The sequence below is a fragment of the Halichoerus grypus genome, chromosome 6 (genome assembly GCF_964656455.1).
Source record: "Halichoerus grypus chromosome 6, mHalGry1.hap1.1, whole genome shotgun sequence".
Lineage (NCBI taxonomy): Eukaryota > Metazoa > Chordata > Mammalia > Carnivora > Phocidae > Halichoerus > Halichoerus grypus.
The window spans coordinates 59546601-59569895 of NC_135717.1; the positions used below are offsets into that span (position 1 = coordinate 59546601).

Sequence of the window (23295 nt, forward strand, 5' to 3'; positions counted from 1 at the left end):
ATATACAGAGCCTTTACTTGGTTCAAAGAGTGTACGAGTTGCTTTATTAATTTATCCCCTTTAATCTTCACAGCAGCAAATAGTAAATATGATGTCTGGAGCATAGTACTCACCTAGCGGAATAGTGAATGGGAATGGTAAACTGAGGCCATACTCTGAAAGGGTCATTCTATCTAGGGACATTACCAACTCCTCGGAAGCATTGGAAACATCTGGTTGTCAGAGTGACAGGAAGGCCATGTGTGCTAAACATGTACAGGGCAATCCCTCACAATGAAGGATTGTCTTGGTCAAAAGTCATTATGGACCAACTCTGAACATCCTCAGAGCTCTTAAAAGTCAGACTAAGGAATTGGAATATTATTTGGTAGCTAATGGGAAGCGACTAAAGGCTTTCTAGTATGCACACAATATTTAAAGAATAGGGACTTTACCTCTTACACCTCTCCATGAAGCTCTGGTCACATCCCAGGGGTGATCCAATTAGCAATGGCCATGAAAACAGAATAACTCCCTTATCCTCCTCAAGTGTAGGTGGAAATCAAATCATCTTGGCCAAGAACTCATTCGGCAAGTTGTGCCTTGATACTTACCCTGTCCCCCAGGTGTCCTGGTTGAGCACACTGAAGCTCCACGGGTATTGTTTCTGGACCTCCTGGAGCACTTCAGAAAGATGAGGTTTGTTTTGGAAAGGAAAAAAAAAATTTTTGTTTTACTCTGAGTTGAGAGTGAAATTGGAAGACATTTTTTATTGCTTTTGGGAAAGACTTCAAATGAGCAACTTTTGAAAAAGAATGCCTCATTAAACAGATGTCAGAAGTTGAACCCAGTTCCAGAGGTGGTACAGCAATGATGGTTTAATTTTACCCTTGGTCCCCAGTGGCCCTGCCAGGAGATTTAGTCATTAGCCTTCAAGTACAAAGCACAATAACATCGCAGGCCTCTGACAGAAGAAGAGCAGGGCCTAAGTGGTGTCTCTGAAGTAATTATAGGCTGCACTTTGGTGGCAGGTACAGTCCTGAGTGCCTCAGGTCTGGACACTTAACAGTGGAAACTCCAAAAGTAATGGCTGTGTTCTCCTAACTTATGACTCAGAAAATGAGGCTGAACATGGGAATCAGGAGGATAATTTAGTAATTTGACCATTTTGGTGGACACATTTATACCTCTGAGTGGCCCTGATGGCCCATTTGCAAAGACACTGTAAGGTAATATAAACCTCACATATCTGCATTCTAAAGACATAAAATATCCCACCTGGGGAAAAGCAAATGGCAAGCACTACATTCCAGAATTTTACACCACAGACTAGATTTTGCATTTTACATTTGCCCAAATGATGAGATTCTGTTTTCAACTCTTTCCTTGGTTCTTTGCATCACTTGCTTGTCACATATTTATTTATCTGTGTTTGCGAAGGCACTCTGATACAAAAATTGTAAATGTCCTTCTAGCCCCACCTGAATCGCGATAACAATAGCTGGCCCAACCAACTGCAAAATATCAGGTGCTAACGACTCAAGTTAGGGTGAACTGGGAAAGGATTGTAGATGTGAATTGCTGTAGTGAAAAAGTTAGAGTTCCTTTTTTACACCTCCCTTTTTTTTTAAAGACCTCTACCTCTTTGCAGATGCCAATAATACTCAATGGGTGGGATTCTCGGCATGATACTCTAAGCAATCCTTTATTCATTCAAAATTTCAGAATCAGAGAGTGACAAGAAAAAGGGAGAGTGAAGACTGGTTTTGATTGGGTTACTTGGTTACAGTAAGATGAAAGGTGCCAGAAAAATACCTTTACATTTTACTTTCAGATACACAAAGAACAATGCATTAGTACAAAGTATGCCCCATGCAATACTTGTCCACGTATTGCATAGAACATACTTACACTCAAAAACCAACCGTTATATATCTGAACTTCAAATTTAACTGGGTGCCCTGTATCTTTGTTTCCTAAATCTGACAACCCTAATTAAGATGAGAAATTGATGAGCAGAGATAGCCTTTCAATTCCCAAATTTCAGTGTGTTGACGGGGACCGTGATGCCATTATTAACAACAACAAAAGCAAAAGAGTTTTAAATTTATATTTAGCTTTGAGGTAAATTGGGGTATTGATATTTGAACATTGGGTGTGCTCGATGTTCTAGGAATTCACGTCACTAAAAACTGTGACGTGCCCCTGAAGGAGCTGAATGTTGTCAATGCTTCCTCCACCCATGACCCCCTCCCTCGTTCCATTATTCCTGTGACAAGTGCAGGCTCCTTCTCAAATTAAAGGAAAGCAGAGACCAAAGCAGGAAGGTGCATCTTTACCAGGCTTTTTGCATTTATAATTGAATTAAGTTTTTACATTTTAAATGGGAGTTTTTCCTCATAGTCTCCCCTCAGAATCTTATTATTATTTGCCTTCAACCAGGACACAGTGCAACAATGATCAGTATGGATTTGGAAAATAGATAGATGATACAATGATAGATAGATAGATGATATGTTATGGATACATTAAAATGTCAATATCTTGTGAATATTAGGTCTTAGCTTTGGTCTCCAGTGATATGCCAAAGAGCTATGTGCTGCTAAAAAGAGCATAAAGAGAGTAAAAATCCCTTTACCTACCAGAAACCCAATGTGTCTCCTATCTTATTATGTGTTATGAAGAGAAGCACAAGACAGCACAGGTGAAAAGTAACAAGCACTGTGGGGGGGGGGGGGTTGTTTTGTTTTTTAAGAGGGAGAGGGGCAGAGAGAGAGGAAGAGAGAATCTTAAGCAGACTCCATGCTTAGTGCAGAGCTCGACGCTGGGCTTGATCTCACGACCCTGAGATCATGACCTGAGCCAAAATCAAGAGTGAGCTGCTTCAGCTGCTTACCCAACTGAGCCACCTCGGCACCCCAGCAAGCACTATTTTTAAACTTCCCCTGAGAATCCTGAAGAGGGACACAAATACTGAGACGACACTATCTTCATGAAACAAAGGTCAGTGACCCAAAAGAAAACCATACAGCAACAAATACTACTTCTCTGGGTTGGGAGACCTTAACCATGTGAAATGCAAAATGACATAAATTCTTTAGATTCCTATGGTGCTACCTGACCTACACCCCAGCCAACTAAACACAACGATACAGAGGAGACAGTGTAAACGGTATTTACCAACCACGTCTCCTCAAGATGGTGGAAACAAGCTACAACCCTGGCTTTTGAGGGACCCATACCACAGCCTGGAGATGTACGAATCACTTTCTTCTGGATTCAAAGAGCTTTTGTGAAGTGGGAGAAGGTGCTAGAGAAGCTGGCCTTCTGGAAATGATTCGAGTCCAGAAATGAGCCTAGAGAGTAGATGACGCTACCTGATAAGACTAATATACTAAGAAGATTTTGGAATGCCCAAAATCTGGATTGTCACATTATTTGGCAGAGATGTGCTTGTGAAAACACTAGGATTTCAAAAATCGCACAGAGTATGCATGAAAGCGATATTGTAATTACTCAAATATAGACCTCAGTTCAACGCAGTTCAATCCAACAAGCATTTAATAAGGCCCCAATGGGTGAGTCAGTCTAGCAATTACCACAGATTCTTAGCTAAGCTGTAGCACAAAACATAAGAGATTCCTCCTTTCCTTTCTTCTTTCCTTTTGAAAAACAATAATATTGCCGTCTTTGGGCTTTAAACATAAATTTAAAATGGATCTGGAAAGACTCCAGTCCTAAAGGGTCAACCCATGAATTCAACTTACAAGAGCTTGCTAATTTTAGCTTTGATCTGGGAAGGAGGGATAAATCAGTCCTCAAGATTAAACCTTGGGATTTATCAGCAGGAGAATTTTGCTGATCTTCAATGTCCTCCTAGCATATAGGGCAAAATGGGAAGTCTAAGATGAAGATATTTAAAATTGTGACTCTCGAAATTAAAAAAAAGAAAAGAAAACTTTAAGTAGAATGCATGAACATGTAAGAAATTACTGCAACTTACAAATGTTGGTATATTGGGACTGTGATACGACCCCTGCTACCCAGAACTGCTCCCAGGTAGCCTAACACAGCATATAAAAGATATAGACTCCTTTGTATCGGAATAGAAAGATAACCTCGCAAACTATTAAATGTTGGTTATATCCCATAACACCCCAGCACCCAACTGACAAGCAACGGGATAAGGTTTTCCAATGGAACCGCACGAGTCTCCCAGGCAGTGGGGAAAGCAAAGGAGGGAACCTGTGAGCACTCAAAAGAGCCCGGAGGTCAGAGGAAAGACATCCAATTGCAGGTGGAAAAGCCTCAAATAGAATTCTGTCCGATGAATCCTAGACATGTTGGAGACCCAAGGCATGCTTTGCAAAGCCCAGCCGCTGCATAACATATCCCCTCACCCGCAGGTCTGAGGAAGGGAAACTGGGGGCTCCACAGGCCATGAAGATAAGTAGCAGCAACCAGATGAGAATGGAGTGGGTAGTAAAATAGAGCTGTGATTTGGGGGAGAATAGCTACGATTCTGGATGGCTGTGCCATTTGTGAGTAATCTGATTCTCTGACACATGTGGCAAAAACTTCACAATTTCCAACATTAGTTTCTCTCGCCCAGGATATTGCTGCATCGAGATCTAGAAAGCCATCTAGCTATCCTTATTTACCACTTTAATAAATATTCATGAAGCACTTTACTGTAATCCTTTCAGGCTCCCACACTGTGGGGGTGATACAATTAAACTATCCCCAAGTCCCCTTCCATAGAAAATGCTGTAATGTACATCTGTTTATACCTTGTATGTTTCCTAGTTGGATTTCCTTACCCGGAATATTTATAGCTTGGCTCTAAAAGGAAATGCCACCTCCCACTTGAGATCAGGATGCAGTACTGAGTGATAATAGAAACGTAGCTTCATGCAGAAAACGTACCAATAAGCCACTGCCTCGAGAACCTACTACTGTTTATTTTTCCCTTTCTAGCCTGTTGTCTAGAATGGAGGATTACCTAATTTGCCTTCTCTCCTGGTAGCTACAAAAATGAACTTTTAATCAAATACAAGTCTATTGAGTCATTTAGCTTAAATTTACCAAGCCAGGGAATGACATTAGACTTGCATCTATAAAGGGAACATATTTGCAAGATTTCAATGTCAAGGAATTTTGTTTCCATCAACAAGACTTTCATCAGCAAGGAGTGTGCAACTGCCAAGTGCTCTCATCTACAATTCAGCTGTTTGCTTATCTATTTTTTTTTTCTGGTGTCTGAATCACCCTTCCCAGCACTTAGTACTTCTTCTGACATCTAGTTTCTCATTCACATTAGCACGGTTATGTTTGGTTGATTTGTTTGAGGGTGTGGAGTCTCTTTCTCTCTCATTCTCCTTCGTAGAATTGCTTTCAGGCACCATGTTGACTCCTTTCTGAGCTTATTGATTTTGGGGTGTGTATTCATGATTGCCCATTGTATCTGGCACCAACTTTTTTTGTAGCACGTAAATAGGATTTTCCCTCCATGGCAGTCTCTATTTTGCCTGTCCCTGCCTCAGCTAACACCACGTCAGCCTCAGTACCGCACGGAACAAAATACAAGTAAATGATTTCCACTCTGAACTGGGTGATTTTAAATTGGGACCTTTTACATTTATTTTTATTCCATTGCGGTGCTTCAGTAATCAAAGCTTTTCAGGTAGGTCAGAAAAGAAACATCAGTTGCTATTGTTACTTAACTTAATTCTTACCTTGTGAAGATTCCCTCCCAAAAAAAGGAAAAACATAAATAAATAAGTAAAAATAAAATTCTTACTTCTCAGCAAGATGAGTGAAATAAAAAAAGAAAATGTGGCTTCCTTTCTAGTTTCTTCCTTTCAATGCTTTTCTAGCTTTTCATTTGTCATAATATGGTGACTTCTTGTTTTCCCCATTCCGTCTTCCCTCCCATCCACCCCAACCTCGAGCTGTCCACTTGGAAAAGTTCAGATAAACGAATCTGCTTTTCTGTGACCTGGGATTAAGGTGTCTTCTCTTTTTTTCTGAGGATTTCATCTTAATAGGAAATACTTCTTGATGCAAAGGAATGAATCTCTAATGGAAGAATTTCAAGCATTCAAGCATTCCTGACAAGTAGAAAGGAAAACTCTTTGAGTGCAAAAGGAACTTTTCTGATGTCTTTCAGATCATGCCAGATTTAATGCTTTAATGCTGATCTGTACTCTACTTCCTTTGAAAAGTGGATTTGAAGGGCATCTGGGTGGCTCAGTTGGTTAAGTGTGTGACTCTTGGTTTCTGCTCAGGTCATGATCTCATGGGTTGTGGGATTGAGCCCCACATCGGGATCCCTGCTCAGCAGGGAGTCTGCTTGAAAGATTCTCTCCCTCTGCCCCTCCCCCCCCCACTCGTGTGCTCTCTCTCTCTCTCAAAATAAATAAATAAAATCTTAAAAAAAAAAGAATAGTGGATTTGAGGTACCTTATAAAATATATGCTGTAACAAAAATTTAATGATAAAATTAGGGGTGAGAGTACAAATCATAATAGAAAGTAAGATAAGTCAGGGATAATGTTAGCACACAAAATCTACACCCAGTAACAGCTTGAATGATTGCTAGAACTGGCCTCCAAGTTTACCTCCCAGCATTCTAGAGACAAAAGCAAAGAGAAAAAGATAACTACTTACAAATTACAAAAGGGTTCATAAGATGGAAAATACAGTTCAAAGAAATTACACTCAGCGGTAACCAACCAGCTTCTGTGTGGGCGTAGTCTTTACAGAATTAATAAAACGAAATTCTTAGGTCTGCACAGAACTCTACAATATCCTTAGTAGCTATTGACAATAGCACAAAACTGGAAACAACACATTAGATGAATAAACAAATTACAGTATTACATTCCGTGGAATACTACTGTGCAATGGAGTCGAATACCGATAAACACAATCACAAGGGTGAATTTTAAAATCATTACATTAAATAAAAGAAGATAAGCACAAAAGCAGACACCCTGCATGATTCCATTTATATAAAATTCTCGAGCATGCAAACTATTATGTAGCGATAGAAGACAGATTAGCGGCTGCCTGGGGCCGGGAACGGACTGCAAACAATCATGAGGAAATTTCTCCTGGCAAATCATGGGAATCATTCTGTATCTTGACTGTGGCAGTGGTTTCACAGGTATGTATACATCCAAGACTCATTAAATTGTACACTTTAAATGTTTTATTTTTTTTTAAAGTTTGTGGCAACTTTACAGGTCACAGTCAGAAATCGGAAACAACCCCAATTTCCATCAGCACAAGGATGAATACACAAGGTGTGCCCTATTTGTATGGCGGAATACTACCAGTCCCCAATAAAAAGGAATGAACTAGTGATCCACGACACACAGCAATGTGGCTGGATCTCAATATAAGGATGCTGAGCAAAATTCTGAAAAATGACAACTAGTCTATAGGGACAAGAAGCACATCAATGGATAACCCGAAAAGAGAGGTAGGAGCGAGGAGAGGGAGGGACAGAATTTTCCCTCCATGGCAGTCTCTATTTTGCCTGTCCCTGCCTCAGCTAACACCAGGTCAGCCTCAGTACCGCACGGAACAAAATACAAGTAAATGATTTCCACTCTGAACTGGGTGATTTTAAATTGGGACCTTTTACATTTATTTTTATTCCATTGCGGTGCTTCAGTAATCAAAGCTTTTCAGGTAGGTCAGAAAAGAAACATCAGTTGCTGTTGTTACTTAACTTAATTCTTACCTTGTGAAGATTCCCTCCCAAAAAAAGGCAAAAAAATAAATAAATAAGTAAAAATAAAATTCTTACTTCTCAGCAAGATGAGTGAAATAAAAAAAGAAATTGAATTTGAAAGGGCGTGAGAAAACTTGGGTGGGTTATGTGTATGTTCATTACCTTGATGGTAGTGATGGTTTCCTAGGTACAGACATACACCAAAATGTACCAAATCGTTCACTTTGAATATACGCAGTGTATTGCATACCGACTATACCTCAATAAAGCTGTTTAAAAATAAATACAGAATATAAGCTCTCAAGGGCCTCTCTTCCATGCAGGATTGTGTCTCCACCACGGGCGGAAGCTCTAGCAGGGAAGGAGCGGAGCGTGGGTGCGCCCTCCCGGGGCGTGGCCTGGCTCACAGCCCGTGCTCAGTAAGCACCTGTCACTTGTGATGGCTGAGAGTAATGGCTACCATTTCGGGGCTATTATCTGCCGGGCACTATTGTAAGCATTTTTCATTGATTAAGGCTTTCATCTCCCAATAGCTCTCTGAGTCCAGTTACTGCTCCATTTGCTGCTGAAGAAATCCAGGTGCCCCGCTCCAGAGCCCCTAGCTCTTTTTAATATGAACCCGATAGTGCCTTTATGTTAATGCTCAAAATAAACGAGAGTTTTCAGGAATCCAAAGCCAAGATTTTAGAGCCTCTGCCGTGGGGGTGCCAGAGAGTTTAGGAGCTAAGACAATGAGCCCAAAATAGCAAAGGAACAGGACTGAAAGAAAAGCCCCAACCCCGCCTCCTCAGAGTAACGGCAAGGATCAAATGAGAAAATGGCTAGAAACTCAGTATTAGCTGGACAGCGTCATGATGGTACTCCAGGATAAATCCATTTGGATTACAAGAATTTAATTAGGAGAGGGGGTTTGCGGGATACGTACGTCTCATTGCAGCACACTTCCTCTCAATTACGGCAAATTTAGATTTCACAGGCTGAGCAGCAGTTCAGCAAACCAAGAACCCCCTCTCATCACCCTCACACTGTATTGCTGCTTCATACGGCATGTGGTTCTTCCGGGACGCTCATGGTTTGCTCTTTGTATAGTCATGAGAATCTCATGGAATGGGTGCCTTGCTTTCACTGATATCCTTGGCATCTACTTTTCTGTTTGGTTTTTTTATTAAATGTTTAATTATAAAGATATAGTGTATCCTATGTTGGTACTTTTTGTGAGCTTTGTCCTAAGCCTCCTACATACTACACACCCTGTATTACGTAAGTCAACTACACAAGAGCTGGATGAACAAGCCTAGACGATATTATAGCTACTATATGTATTACAGTATAGATATTACCGAATCATCAGAGTCCGCTGCCGGCTGTAGCATAATCACTAATGTTAACGGTTCATATAATCAGCTCCATTTCATACATTTCAGTGTTCTGTTGGTATAAATGGGTACTAATTTGGGGGCCTAAGAATGTTTCAAAAGTTTTTCCATTTAAACTAATGGTAATTATATATTCGACTTGTTCAAGTCAAGTTACTTTAGAGGGGATTTTCAGGAACAAACTTAACTGCTGAAAAGAAAGAGAAAGGGTACAAATAAACAGAAGCAATTAACATTATGGCCATTATTCTTTAAACCCACAACAGCCCATTCATTGGACACTGTTTCCCAAATTGAGTTCTAAGAAACAATACTGAGCCATTGTTTGGATGGAAAACACTGGTTGAAAGTAAGTCGGGTCTGGGCGCCTGGGTGGCTCAGTCGTTAAGCGTCTGCCTTCGGCTCAGGTCATGATCCCAGGGTTCTGGGATCGAGGCCCACATCAGACTCCCCACTCCGTGGGAAGACTGCTTCTCCCTCTCCCACTCTCCCTGCTTGTGTTCCTGCTCTCGCTATCTCTCTCTCTGTCAAATAAATAAACAAATCTTTAAAAAAAAAAAAAGAAAGTAAGTCAGGTAGTTCTGTATTATAGGATTTCTCATAAGATACAATACCGCATAAGAGAACATAGTATACAGCATTTCCCAAAATTATTTATCTTACACTAGAATTTCCTGGTTAGGAATGGCCAGGTATTTTGAAATTCAGTTGGTTGATATTGAGAGACATTTAAAAATATAACCAGTATGCAGTTGTGGGAAAAAAAAGGTCTTTCAAATCTGAAGACCTGAGTTCAAATACTGACTCAAAAGTTTATTAGGCAACCTCTCTAATCCTTAATACCTCCATCAGCAAATCAGAACAACAAATATATCTCTTCCACTGGTGTGTGTATGCAAACACAGAAGACTATGCAAATTAGAGTGAGTTCCTTCCAGGAAGCATTCAGGTTTTCCTAGCTCTCCCGCCACCACCTTCAACAGCTCAATTCAGAGTCAGTAATCACTTCACTAAATTCTGCAACCTATTTAAGATTTCTAAGTGCTTAGACTAATTTAAAAGGTATTTCCCATTGCTAAAGTAAATAGAGGGAAAGTGTCCTTGCCTTGGAAGGTTTCTGCTCAAAGATAGGGTTCACTTGGGCAAAAGCCTCAAGAACCTAAGGCAGATTTGGCCACTGGAAAAGTCAAGAATCAGATACAGGTATTCCCTACTTCCCATCTTTCCATAAATCACCCTTCCTTTTAATTTCCATTCTCTTAGAAATCTCCTTCTTCAAGGAATTTTATACACCCTTTTAATTCATACTGAAGTGTTAGTGACAAACAGGCATATTTGATTTTTAGGTGGCTTAAGGAGAGATATATGGAGAAAGCTGGTAATATTGTTTATTCTGACATTTCTTCTTTTTTTAAGACTGAGTAGTATTTCTTTATATTTATATACCACATTTGAGTATCCATCCATCTGGCAATGAACATTTAGATTGTTTCCATATCTTAGCTATTGTGAATATTAAGATCCTGATTTCAGTTCTTTTGGATATATATCCAGAAGTGAGATCATGTGGGAATTCTGTTTCCTCAGTCACATGGTAACCATTTCCTCTAGGTTATTCAGTTGGTTAGCAAATAATTGTTCATAGTAGTCCATTTTGATCCTTTCTACTTCTGTGTCATCAGTTGTAATGCCTCTTCTTTTGTTTCTCATTTTATTTATTTGAGTTTTCTCTCTTTTCTTCTTAGTTTAGCTAAGCATTTGTCAACTTTTTAATCATTTCAAAAAAAAAACTCAGTTTTGTTGATTTTTTCTATTTTCTATTTAATTCCTTACTGATCTAAGCTTTGCTATTTCCTTCCTTCTGCTAACTTTGGCATTGGTTCATTCTTCTTGTTTTAGCTCCTTCCGTAAGCTATAAAGTCAGACTGTTTATTTGAGGTCTTTCTTTCTTTTTTAGTTTATGTGTTTATTGCTATGAACTCCTCTCTTAGAACTGCTTCTACTCCATCCCATAGTTTTGGTATGTTGTATTTTGGGGAGTTTTTGTCTCATGATATTTTCTAATTTCCTCCTTTATTTCTTCTTTGACCCAGTGGTGACTCAAGAATGTCATTAATTTCCACATTTTTGTGATGTTTCCGGTTTTCCTTCTGCTATTAACTTCAAGTTTCATTCCACTGTGATCAGAAAAGTTAGTTGGTATAATTTCAGCCTTCTTAAATTTGCTGAGACTTGTTTTGTGACCCAACATGTGATCCATCCTTGAGAAAGATTTATGTGTACTTGAAAAGAATGTGTGTTCTGCTGTTGTTGGGTGGAATCTGCTATTTATGTCTGTTAGGTCCATGTGGTCTGTAGTGTCACTCAAGTCCTGTGTTTTCTTACTGGCCTTTTGTCTGAAGGTTCTATCCACTGTTGAAAGTGGATAGTTGAAATCTCCTATTATTACTGTATTGTTGCCTTGTTCTCCCTTCAGTTCTGTCAATGCTTTATATATTATATATTTAGCTACTCTGAGGTCAGGTGCATATATATTTGTTATATCTTCTTGGTAAATGGATCCTTTTATCATTATGGAATATTTTTGTTTCGTCTCTTCAATAGTTTTTGGAAAATCTATTTTATTTGAGATAAGTATGCCCCCCCACTCTCTTTTTGTTACCATTTGCATGGCATATCTTTTTCTAACCCTTCACTTTTAGCCTATTTATGTTTTTAAATCTAAAGATAACATTTTGTAGGCAGCATATAGATGGGTTACTTTTTTAAATCCACTCCACCACTTTATTTCTTTTGATTAGGGAATTTAATCCATTTATATTTAAAGTGTTTATTTATAGAAAAGGATTTACTGCTGCCAATTTGTTAGCTGTTTTCTGTTAGTCTTTTGTAGCTATTTTGTCTGGCTTTTCTTCTCTTGCTGTCTCCCTTTGTGTTTTGTTAATTTTTGTATTGATATGCTTTGATTCATTTCCATGTCTGTGTGTGTGTACACTCTACAGGTATTTTTATTGAGCTGCTGTTGAACCCCTCTAGCAAATTTTTCAGTTCAGTTATTGCATTCCTCAGATGCTTAATTTCTCTTTGATTTTTAAAAAATATTTTCTATCTCTGTTGGAAGGGAGAATTCTTCACCCATGCTTTTAACATAATGTGGGATGAGACCATAGCAAAAGATAGTGGATAAAACGAAGGTCTATCAACCTTCAGCCTAATTTTAAATGTAACTATTAACAGTAAGACTAATAGTAATAATTAAGGACCATGTCAATGCAACTATTAATAATAAAAATGTGTTTTTTATTAATAACTATTAATAATAAATAATATGTTTAAAGGAATTTGGACAAAATCTGGGTAGACCCTGGGGGAACTGCTATAATCCAAGATTTATTTTACCAGGTAAGCTAGGATGTATGGTCAACATGCTAGACAAGCTATTTAAAGAACAGTGAAATTGTTAACGATGAAGAAGAAGAAAAAAAGAAGGGGGAGGAGGAGGAAGTGGAGAAGAAGAAGAAGATTAAGAAGAAGAAAAAAGGAGAAAGAGGAGGAGAAGGAGGAGGAGCGGGAAAGGAGAAGGTATATCCAAGGCAACTCAGAAAAGTTGGGAAATTGTTGTTGGACATAAAAGATGCTGTTCCTGTTCTGCTTTGGCCCTTAAGTGTGTCTTTGTTTCTTCCTCTTTCCAAAAATGAGTTGTGCTTACTCAAAGCCAAAAGGGATGAACTAGATATTATATAAAATCCCTTCTAGCTCTAGCATATTGTGATCTCTTTCCTGCTTTTTTAAAGTCTAAACATAAAAAAATCAGAAATATTCCTGTGCTTTACAATAGGTTCAAAGCTAATTGGACATTTTTCATCATCCCTCTATTTTTATGTTAATAGTTCATCACATACAATATGTGGAAATATTGCAAAATTCAAGTGCCACATAACAATTTTCATAAGTGACTTAGGTTTTATTTTCAACTGTGAATTTTAAACATAATTACTCTATGTGTGAAAAGAACTTTTTCTTTACATAACACTTGTCATTCCCAAAGTCATTTCTAATGAAAGCAACTCTCTTTTTTCTAAAAAAAAAAGCAAACAAATGAAAACATAGTGGTCGCCTTCTTCACCCCCTTACTTTCAGCTTACTCAGCATTTACAGCTTACACTAATTAATTTGTGTGCCCTTCATTAAATGTGCACTGATTGGAGCGGCAGTTAAGCACTGAGAAGCTCATCAAGCCATTTCATCTATTTTAGTATAATGAATCCACCAAGATTATCGGCCATTTCCCGATCCGTGGACTTCTGAGATGACAACTACTACCCTTGGCTCCACATCTTGAGAATCAGTCACTGAACTTGACCTTGTGGGGAACACTGACCCCCAGTTTGGCCCTTAACCCAAGGGCTGTGCTTATCCTTGAGATTGGACATGTGGGAAGAATGCCCACGAGGAGGGGATGTTTATCAGTTCTTAAATTGTGGGCTCTCGGACTCTAACTGCCACTTCAGATCACAAGTTCAAAAGTATGAGCTGCTACTTCAAGCTCTCACTCTGTGTCTGGGCAGGATCTGCTTGACCCAACCCCACCCTGGATTGTCAAATGCTTTCGTATGGACCCATACTCACAAAGGCCTAGAAGATATCAATAAAATATAAACCAATTGATCTCCCTTCTGCAAGGTTAAGGGCACACTGAAAGTGGGTCATGGATTTTGCCTTCAAGGTCAGAAAGTCTCAGGCTGCAGTCATGTCCTAGCTGTGGGAATAAAGCAAGAATTATAAAGGACAAGTTTGGGCTCAACTAATTAAAGAACAATTCTTTTCCAGCAACAAAACATCCAGCCTCATGTGGAAATGGGTCTCTATTTGAGAGGTACCTTGATGATCCCCTGCATGAGCTGTGGAAGCCACAATGCCTGCCTTTAGTGAGGGGTAGCTCTGGATCATTCTCATCCAGTTTTTGGATGCTATTTTTCTGCAATGATCACAACCCCCCAAGTCGCTGATTTCTGTTATTGAACTCCCAGTTTTTAAACAACTAAGCATGTTTTTAAAAGATTTTTTTTTATAACTTGGCCCTTTTTCTACACTTTCATATAATGTCCTTATTTTAAAATAGCACTTTTAAAGGTTTTGAGAATGGGAAATTTCAAAATGGTAAAAAGCAATTACTTTAGCTACAAAGTAGCCCAGGTTATGTTCCATTTTATTTCCCTTTCCTTTATGCTCAAAAAAAATAGGCAAGAACAAATAAAATAATACCAGTTTCAGTGGGAACACTTTGAAATCAGTGGTTAAAAAAAATAGCCATATTTTCCACTGAAGGCCACAGCATATTTTAAAATGTGAAACTCTATAAAAGTGGTCAGTATTAGTATACTTGTGTTTCTCAACCAGGAAGGCATATAAATTCATGACAGGATGTTATGTTGAATAAAGATGCCATAAAATAAAATAATATGAGTACTTGCTTGGGTTTTGATTTCTAATCTCAAAAATCAACATACTGATTTTACAGATTCTCAGGTATAGGCCTGGATCCTAGTATCTGGTTATGAAGGTTTGAGCATTTCAGATGGAGAAAATCTTCAATATATAGAATGATCTTCAATATATAGGATGATCTTTTACAAAGATCATTTGGTAAAGACAATTTATGAGTAGAGTACACTGAATTTTGCTACATGGTTCCACAGTTGAGGAAGATTACGGAAGGGAGTATGGCTTGCCAGAGAGAATATAGATTTGGATCACCAATCTTCTGTCTTCTATCCTCTTTGTTCCATTCTATTTTACTTAAGCTAATGGCCCCTAATTGCCAAGAGGAATCAAATAATTCATAATCCACAGAAAACCAGATGCTCCATTGGCCCTCAGGGACCCCACGGGCGAATGTGATGCAGGTAGAAAGAAGAAGTAAGTTACTAAGGCAAACTGGCAACTCCCCACAACGTGATAAACCACGAAAGCCATTCGGATGATCACAGCTTTAAAAGGTCAAAATTCATTTTACATAAAATCAATTCAAAAATGCAAGAGCAGTAAGCTATGCTGATTAATTCAATTTCATAAAGCGTGCAAAACAGACATTCTTCTATATGCTTAATCACAGGGATTGGAGTATCCACTAAATTATTTCACAAACATAGACACCATACATATTCCTGGCATAAAAGCTCAACTTTCTCATCCAGTCCAGCTTTTCTTTAGCAATAAAATTTGCATTATAGCTTGAAAAAAAATTAGCCGGCATAATGAGTTATATATATGAGAGCTAGAACATTCTCAATTTCTTTTTACTTGTTCAGTAATGTAGATGCCTATGCCCTTATTACATAGAAGAAAGAGACAGAGTTGGCACAGGGACCAGTGTTCTAGGATGACTAGGCTTTAAAAGCCCTAGTAATTAACTTAGGCTATTTATACCCAGGAATCTGGTGTCAACCGCTTGTCTTTGGCAAACAGGTTCAAGGGCTTTCAAAACCTCACAGACAACTGCTCCTTACCGTCAGCATCTCATTATACCACTGATTGTATAAAACACACTCCCGTCTATGACCCCGGTCTTTGCCATTGGCAGAAAGGTATTGTGTTCGTTTCGGAGGATTTTCTTATCCTATGTTCCACATTTTTCTCACCCATTAAAATCTCTGCTAAATAGAAGTGTCTTATTTTTCTCTGATGTCTGTCCCCCTGCATCATTCCTTTGATGGTACTTCTCATTTGCAGCTCCTTTTTCATAGTCCCTAAACCATCTAGTATCATTTCATAAAAATTCCTCTTGGTTTCCTTTAAGCCCCGCAGTATGCTTTTTAGTTCATGGGTACTTTTTACCCCAGCTGCTCCCTAACTAATGAATCTTCTCAATCCAACGATTCCCTAATCTCTCAGGCCTTGACAGGATTTTCAGAAGTTCAGACTGAAGCAATATAGGCCATTCCACTCTACTTTCCTGTTTAAAGAAAGAAAGTCTGCTGTGTTTAATTATGCTGTCTGTTGGGATGCTCCCAAGCTTGCACCGCACTCGTGAATTTTAGCTCTCCTTGCTGGTGCAGCAAGCTGACTCAGTTTCTAAATTCATTTCCAAAAGAACTTGTACTAAGTATAAAGGCCTGATTCTGCTGTCATCTCTAAAAACATGCCTATGAAATAGCTTATGACCTCTTGGGGCTTTAGGGTTTTTTTTTTTTTTCTATTTTTCATAGTCTTAATTAGGCTTTTTTAAAATTTTATATCTTGAATCTATTCTTCTTGGCCTGAGATGACAAGTTGCCATTCCGTAACTGACCTAATTAACCCTAAGCAGTTCTTTTCCACTGAGGACAGGATTCTGTACCAGCAGGAGGGGAACAGAAGTGAAGGCCAAATCCCAGTTCAGCTGTGCCTCCGACCTGCTGCTGGAAAGAAGCAGCCACCCCAGAGGCCGTCCGCCTGATGAGATTTCTGAGTACTGACTCTGATTCCAGGGTTTTCCAGAGAGTTCGAGTGACAGGTAGAGTGCAGGTTCTGAACTGGGTGCTTGTAGATTTGTATCCCAGCTGGACCTCTTACTAATTGTGGGGTCTTAGGCCAATTATTTAACCTTTCAGATCCTGGCCTGCCTCCAGGGCTGCAGTGAGGAAGAATAGATACTATGCATTCAATCCAGTAAGTATTAGCTATTAGGACTTTTATCAATAGGACTTCAGCGAAGTGTTCATTGTTTCTCATTTATTTATTTAAAGATCTTGGTGTTTTACAGCATGTTGGGGTTAGAATAACTTTCTTTGTGTTTGAGTAACTTCCTTGAGTTTTCCTACGGATCCATCTCTTTAGGACCTTTATATTCAGGTACTTATTGCGAAATAGACCATATGGAAGAAAGGAAAACAACTCAAGACTAACAGATGAAAAAATAATCCTTGTTACCCAGACACTATGTTTCTCCAGAATGCCAATTTTCTTTTGTTTTCCTTTTATTCAATCAATAGGTATTGTGCATGGCGGCACACTACTCTACATTCCTTGGAAAATCAAAAGAAGAGATAACTGGGTCTTTGACTCACAGAAGTTTTGAAACCAGACTTATGCACATGACTGGTATCAGTATAGGTTGGAATATAATTGCCAGCAAATGAGAGCTGGAAATTAGGAGGGCCTAGTTTAGTGCTCTGAACACAGCATTGACTAATACCAGTAATAATTTATAACCAGTAACATCAAGAAGTATATGCCTGGGCACCACAAGATAATACTTTTCAGAATGTAAAAATTGATTGTGCGGGCTACTAATACCAGTAGGGTCGATGAGAGTTGGTGTCTTGTTTTTATATTAATTAACAAAACAAAATAAAGGAAACAAACATTAAAAAAAAAAAAACACAATCACAGGAGAGTTGCACAGAGAGCCGGAGCAAGATGGAATGAGGGTCATTTCCCCTCTGGGTGCTAGCAATTGCAGTAATTCACACATATTTGAGATCCTGTGATACTCTGACTTTCTGTTCCCATGAAACAATCTTATCAGCAAGCTTCCCTCTGAGCCTTTCTCCAGCGTTCACTTCTACAAAGGCACTTTCTTTACCTAGATTCTTGTCACTGCTCCTGTCAACCGCTGATGAGAGCCGAGAGCCCAAGCGTAACCTGCAGCCTATCTACCTGGAGCAGAGGACCAACTGGAAGGCTAAGAGAACACAATTTTTTCTTCTCAGATAAGTACCTCTCTTTTGTTACTTTATCCTCATGTCTAAGAACTCCTATGGCTTGAAAAAAAAAAAAAAAAAAACACCTCTCTTAAGAACCTTTATATGAAAAGAGGCCAAGAAAATATTACCATTCACCAACCTGAAAGTATATTTAGTTATTATGGTACAAAGACAGAGAAAATCTGTGTTGGGTAGAAATTTCATTATTCTACCGGATATTAAAATCTTGATATCAAGGTTGTCAACATTGTGATAACAAATACAGCCCTAGAAGTGATTGCTTCTTGGAATGTATCTTAAAGATCATTTATAATTCAGTAATATCTCTACTACTCTGGCTGCTAATATTGATTAGCAGTCAACTACATTAATCAACTGCATACAATGAAAGACTCAGAGAGAAACAAAAACTGAAGGGAAGCCAGAAGGAACATTTGCGGGACAGTTTCTACCAAAGGAAAAGTCACTTTGCTTTTCTTCAACTTCTTGTTTCTCTGTGATAGTAATACAAAATGTATCCTTTTGGAGGGTGCATTTTCAATAGAGTAGAGAACTAGAGAACATATAGAGAACACGCTGGAAACTTACTATAACACTGAACTTGACCTCTAGGGTCTGTTTAAAAATAAAATAAATTCAAAGGTTACGAGGAGATCCCTGGCACCTTTACAGTAAGAAGCACTTAGTGTTAGGACTCAAACTGTTGGGTGGAACTTTGTTTGAAAATTCCTGTATGCATTTCCCATGCTATAGGGGCTGATGCCAATGTTATCCGAGCCCATGGACCGGGATTTATAATGGTACGTGATGCTCCCAAACTCCTTAGGTTTGGGACCTGAACCTGTGCATGCAACACTCAAGCAAATGACCAAAGAGAAAGATCTGAAAACACTCTGTTCTATTTATGTAAAAGGGTCAGGTGTGCTCCTCAGAACGTCTGTTTCTAGAATGGCTTCTATCCTGCCTTGCTGTGGACACAGCGGCTGCCAGATAGTACTTTAACAAACCCCAGGATATGGATGTGTGGATAATCTGGGAGATTATAATAGTTGGGTCACCCAATTAGCAATAGGCTCAGTTTTGATTCCATGGTGCAACCTCAGACCAAGAAGTCACCAAATCAGTGACAAGTGACTTAGCTGAACTCAAGGATGGCTAGTGTGTGAGCGTCACTTGTGTAAGTATTCCCAGCACAAGGCCATATTTTATGCTTCTCTCTAGAAAAAAATTCTTGGGATTTCCAGAGGACCATTTGTGTCTAGCTAGGCCATGGGAATATTACTTTAAAAAGGCCAAAAAAAGGGGGGGGGCATTTTCCATTCAAAAAATGAAAAATAGAGTAATAGGGCTTAGTTGAGAAAGACTCCTGTAACAATTAACCTTTAGTCTTAAGGTATCCATATGTGCACATATAATCGATCCAGCCTGCATGGTGCAGAAGTCAGGGAGTAGACATTTGCCATTTCTTCTCTTGCTTAGAATTTTCTAATCCTTTAGTCCAATTACCTCTCAAGACCCTATTCTTAGCAATTTACAAGCTGTTTCTCTTTTCTCTGTGGTTTGAAAGTGAAGTTAATAGCTTCCGTGAAAAAGGTTAAAAGGAAGACTGTTTCCCTTAGCAACAACAGGCTACTTATTTACATTCTTGTCCTTTTTGAAAATAACACTTCCATACCCCCCACCCATATATACAACTATGAGTCAAGGAAAAGATGAACATTTATAAAATGAAAGAATAAAGACCCTAGCAAGGCATTAGGTGAGAAGCTTTGACTTGTCAACACAGAATTTTGACTTTAGCCTCACATAGCTCCCCTGTCCCCACCTCAAGCCAAGTAAGGAAGATTTCCAGAGAATCACTCATAGACCATGGGAATGCTTTATAGGACAGGAACATCTTCTAACAAGATGCTTGCCAAGCTTCACAAAAACATGGGTCCCTTTCTATTAAGGGGCCTGGAACAGTGTGAAGACAGATATCTTGAAAGACCTGATATATGTCCCCTTGAGTTTAGAAACACAGAGACTGCTGCCTGATGCCTACTTGAAGAAATTCTGAAGATAAGAAACTTGCTGGAGGGGAACCTAGGTGGCCCATCGATTGAGCGTCCGACTCTTGATTTTGACTCAGGTCATGACCTCAGGGTCATGAGATTGAGCCCCACATCTGGCTCTACCCTGGGTGGGGAGCCTGCTTAAGATTCTCTCTCTCCCTCTCTCTCTGCCCTTCCCCACCTCTGTGCTCTCTCTCTCTCTCTCAAAAAAAAAAAAAAAAATAGAAGAAACTTGCTGGAGTTTCCTGCTAGCACAGTAAGTAGAGGGGATATAGTGAAAGCAAAAAGTGATGCATTTACCTGTGGAAAGAATAGACCCCACAGAAATCAGCGGGCTTGATTTATCTTGAAAGGGACACTGTCCAAGAGATCTGCCAAGGAATGAGTTGATCCCAACAGAAAGCTGATCCCAACAGAAAGAGGCTCACCCCTCACAAGATACATGGGAGATTAATTTTTTTTCTATTATAGCTGAGTAAACTAAAAAATCTGGACATAAGACTCTACATGAACACATGAAAGTGACTGAAAAAGCTACAAGATCATCAAAGATATCACCCTGGGAATATCATTATGGAAAACATTAATTTATTCTATAGCTTTACTTTTATTAAGTCCAGTTTGTTCATTAAATTATCTTTCATGAGTTTATTCAGGAGGGTTCAAGAGTCAATGAGAAATACAGATGTGCCCAGTAGCCATTTAACAAAGAAAAAGAAAAAAGGAAGAGAAGAGGTAGCAGAAAGAGAATGAGGAGGAAAAATAAGAAGAGGAAGAGGCTGAGAAGGAACAAAGGAAGGAAAGAGAGAGGGGGAGGAAGGAAGGGAAGGGGAAGAATGGAAAGGAAAGAGATTTACTCAGAGGAGACTGGTTTTTATGACACATCTAACCCAGATATCACAGGGCCAGGTGAAAGACCAGTGAAAAATAGGTTGTTTACCAATTCATACCAAAGAAGTTCTAGTCTGTTCATAAAACAGATTACAGCTGCCTTCAGAGTTGGTATTTCAGTAGAAAGTGAAATCAATTACTAGTAATTCATTGAATTACTCCCTGCTCTCTCTTTTGGTTTACATTTGCTCCTAATTTAATATGCTATTCAGCCAATCAGGTAATGACTCTGAGTAGCACTGTTGGTCTGAAAGATACACTGTCATTGTTTTTCAATTTACAAGATTAAATTTATTCAAAATTTTTATTTACATAATTTAGTCTCATGAACCAAAGAGGAAAAGAGTCAAAAGTACTGGCGTTACAATGACTTCTGCCCCTCTCTCCTCACCCTTAGGCCTAGTTCTCAGATATGATTTCCTTTTTACTCCCTAAGCCATTTCTTCCATGGTTTCTAAATATCATGCTTTATTTTTGCCTCTTCATTTTTAAAATGCTAGACATTATTAATTTGCCACTGCCTTTTTTTTACACTACTAAAATACCATCCCTGACCCATCTTTCCACTGTAATTATATCACTATTTTAAATAAATCATTGTTTGCTATTCACTTATGTTAATACATATTAACATAAAATTAACATTAAACATGTTAATACATATTTTCCTACAACATTAAGTATAAATTCATAATTACATTTTTCTTATTTTTTTAGTTTTTCCTAGAGTTTATAGCTGCCTTTCATTTAAAAATAAACTCTTAGTCTAGTTAATCTTCACATTTTTTTCCCAAATAGTTTGTTGGCTACTCTCATAAACAATACACACCTTCCCCAAAATCTGCCTTTGTTTTGGAGGAGTTGTCCATTCTCCTGTTCCAAATTGGACTGGTTCTTTTCTAGGCTTGCTGCACCCTGTCATTTTGGAACTTCTCTTTGCTGATCCCCTAGATTGGATTTATTGTTTCTAGGAGCTCATGTCTTCCTCCATTTTGGTTTACCCTCTTGTTCCTAAAACACATCTTCAGCTTCCATTAAAAGATGCATGGCAGGAAGAAATTTCTAACTTTCTGCTCCATCATTTGCAGATAAAAATTAATTTTATGGAACAGGGGAACAAAGGATTTAATTATGCTTAAAGTACCCAAAGAGATATATAAAGTTTCTTGATGATGACTGACCTATTAAATCTTGGAAATACCTTGCTTATGGGTTTATTTTTAATATGATAATAAATTTCCTTACTGATTGAGCCAGATTTTTGTAACTTATAACCACAAAGCTTCCTAAGTTCTACATATCTCAGAAAGTCTCAGATGATTCAGGTACACAAGACTAAAGAGGAACAAATCTGCATGCCAGTGGTTACAAAATTTTGCTCTAAGTAATAATTTGTACTGTAGAGACTACATTGTCATAAAATAATATTGATTTAGAAATAAAAGCAAAATACATATTCAACACAGAAAGTAGGCATTTAAAAGTACATTTATAAAGAATTCATTCTTAAAGAGGAACTCATAGTGGAAACTGCAATTAATTTAGGAGTGAGTGACAATCATAAACTACATAGCCAAACTGGTGGGATTCAGCTAAAATGGTACATATTGGTAAGTTCTTAGTACTAAGTTCAGCTAATAAAAAATAAGAAAGTCTTGACTTCAAGAAGATAGAAAAATAACAAACTTAAGTATAGGTAAAGAAAAGTAGAAGAAAAGAAATACCAAAGATGAGAGCACGTTTTAATAAAATAAAAAACATAGAACATCAATTAAAATCTGATTCTTAAAAGAACTAATTAAAAATACACGTCCTGCAAGACTGCCAGGAAAAAAAAGGGGCAGAAATAAATATTATTAGCAACAAAAATGGGCATCAAATAGATCAAACAAGAGCTGAGAATCAAAAGAGGGTACTTTGAAAAATTTATGCAAATTAATTATAAAATTTTAATGAGAATAACTTCTTAGAATCTATGTATCTTCCAGCTCTCAAGAGAAAACAAAAAACCTATAAAATCCAACAATAACCATTAAAGAAAGTGAATGTTAAATTTAACGTTAAAAAAACACAACTAAAAAAATCATAAACCAGTTTTACAGTTAAACTCTACTGTATGTATAAGGAACAAATATTTCCTATTTTATACAAGCTTTATATCAGGAACTGGACAAAGCTCTTACCTGGCATCAATCTGTTCTAATAATTTCAAAGATGTAAGCAATTAAGGGACACAGGACAAGCAGAGAAAGGTCTTGGACCTCCTGCATATCACCCTGGAGCCTTCCTCCCCAGATCCACTTCTCTGGCCCAGAGCAACAATGAGGCCTCTCTAAGGTAATACCTACATTATTACGTCACCCAGCAGGGAGCATTTAGGTCATTAAACATCTCCACTAATACCCAGAACTATCTAGTTCCACAGTTTATGTACATTCCCTATGCCTCACAAATCCATAGATGCCAGGTTCGTTTGCCATAAACCAGAGACATTTTGTTAAGAGCACTTTAAAAATAAGGACTCTCCTCCTGGCAAATATCATTAGTCCATCTACCAGGACACCCAG

At 38.3% G+C, this 23295-nt stretch overlaps 1 long non-coding RNA gene across 4 annotated transcripts in view; it reads right to left on the reverse strand.

The window, feature by feature from the left end:
* LOC118540814 (uncharacterized) overlaps positions 1-23042 on the reverse strand; it is a 48661-nt gene extending 25619 nt beyond the window's left edge. For all 4 annotated transcript variants that reach the window (XR_004919814.2, XR_013449010.1, XR_004919815.2 and 1 more), the window contains exons 1-2: positions 22912-23042; positions 594-663 (exon numbers count right to left, since the gene is read on the reverse strand). This is a non-coding gene — a long non-coding RNA (uncharacterized LOC118540814). The remainder of the gene's footprint in view (positions 1-593; positions 664-22911) is intronic.
* Positions 23043-23295: the final 253 nt, after the last annotated feature.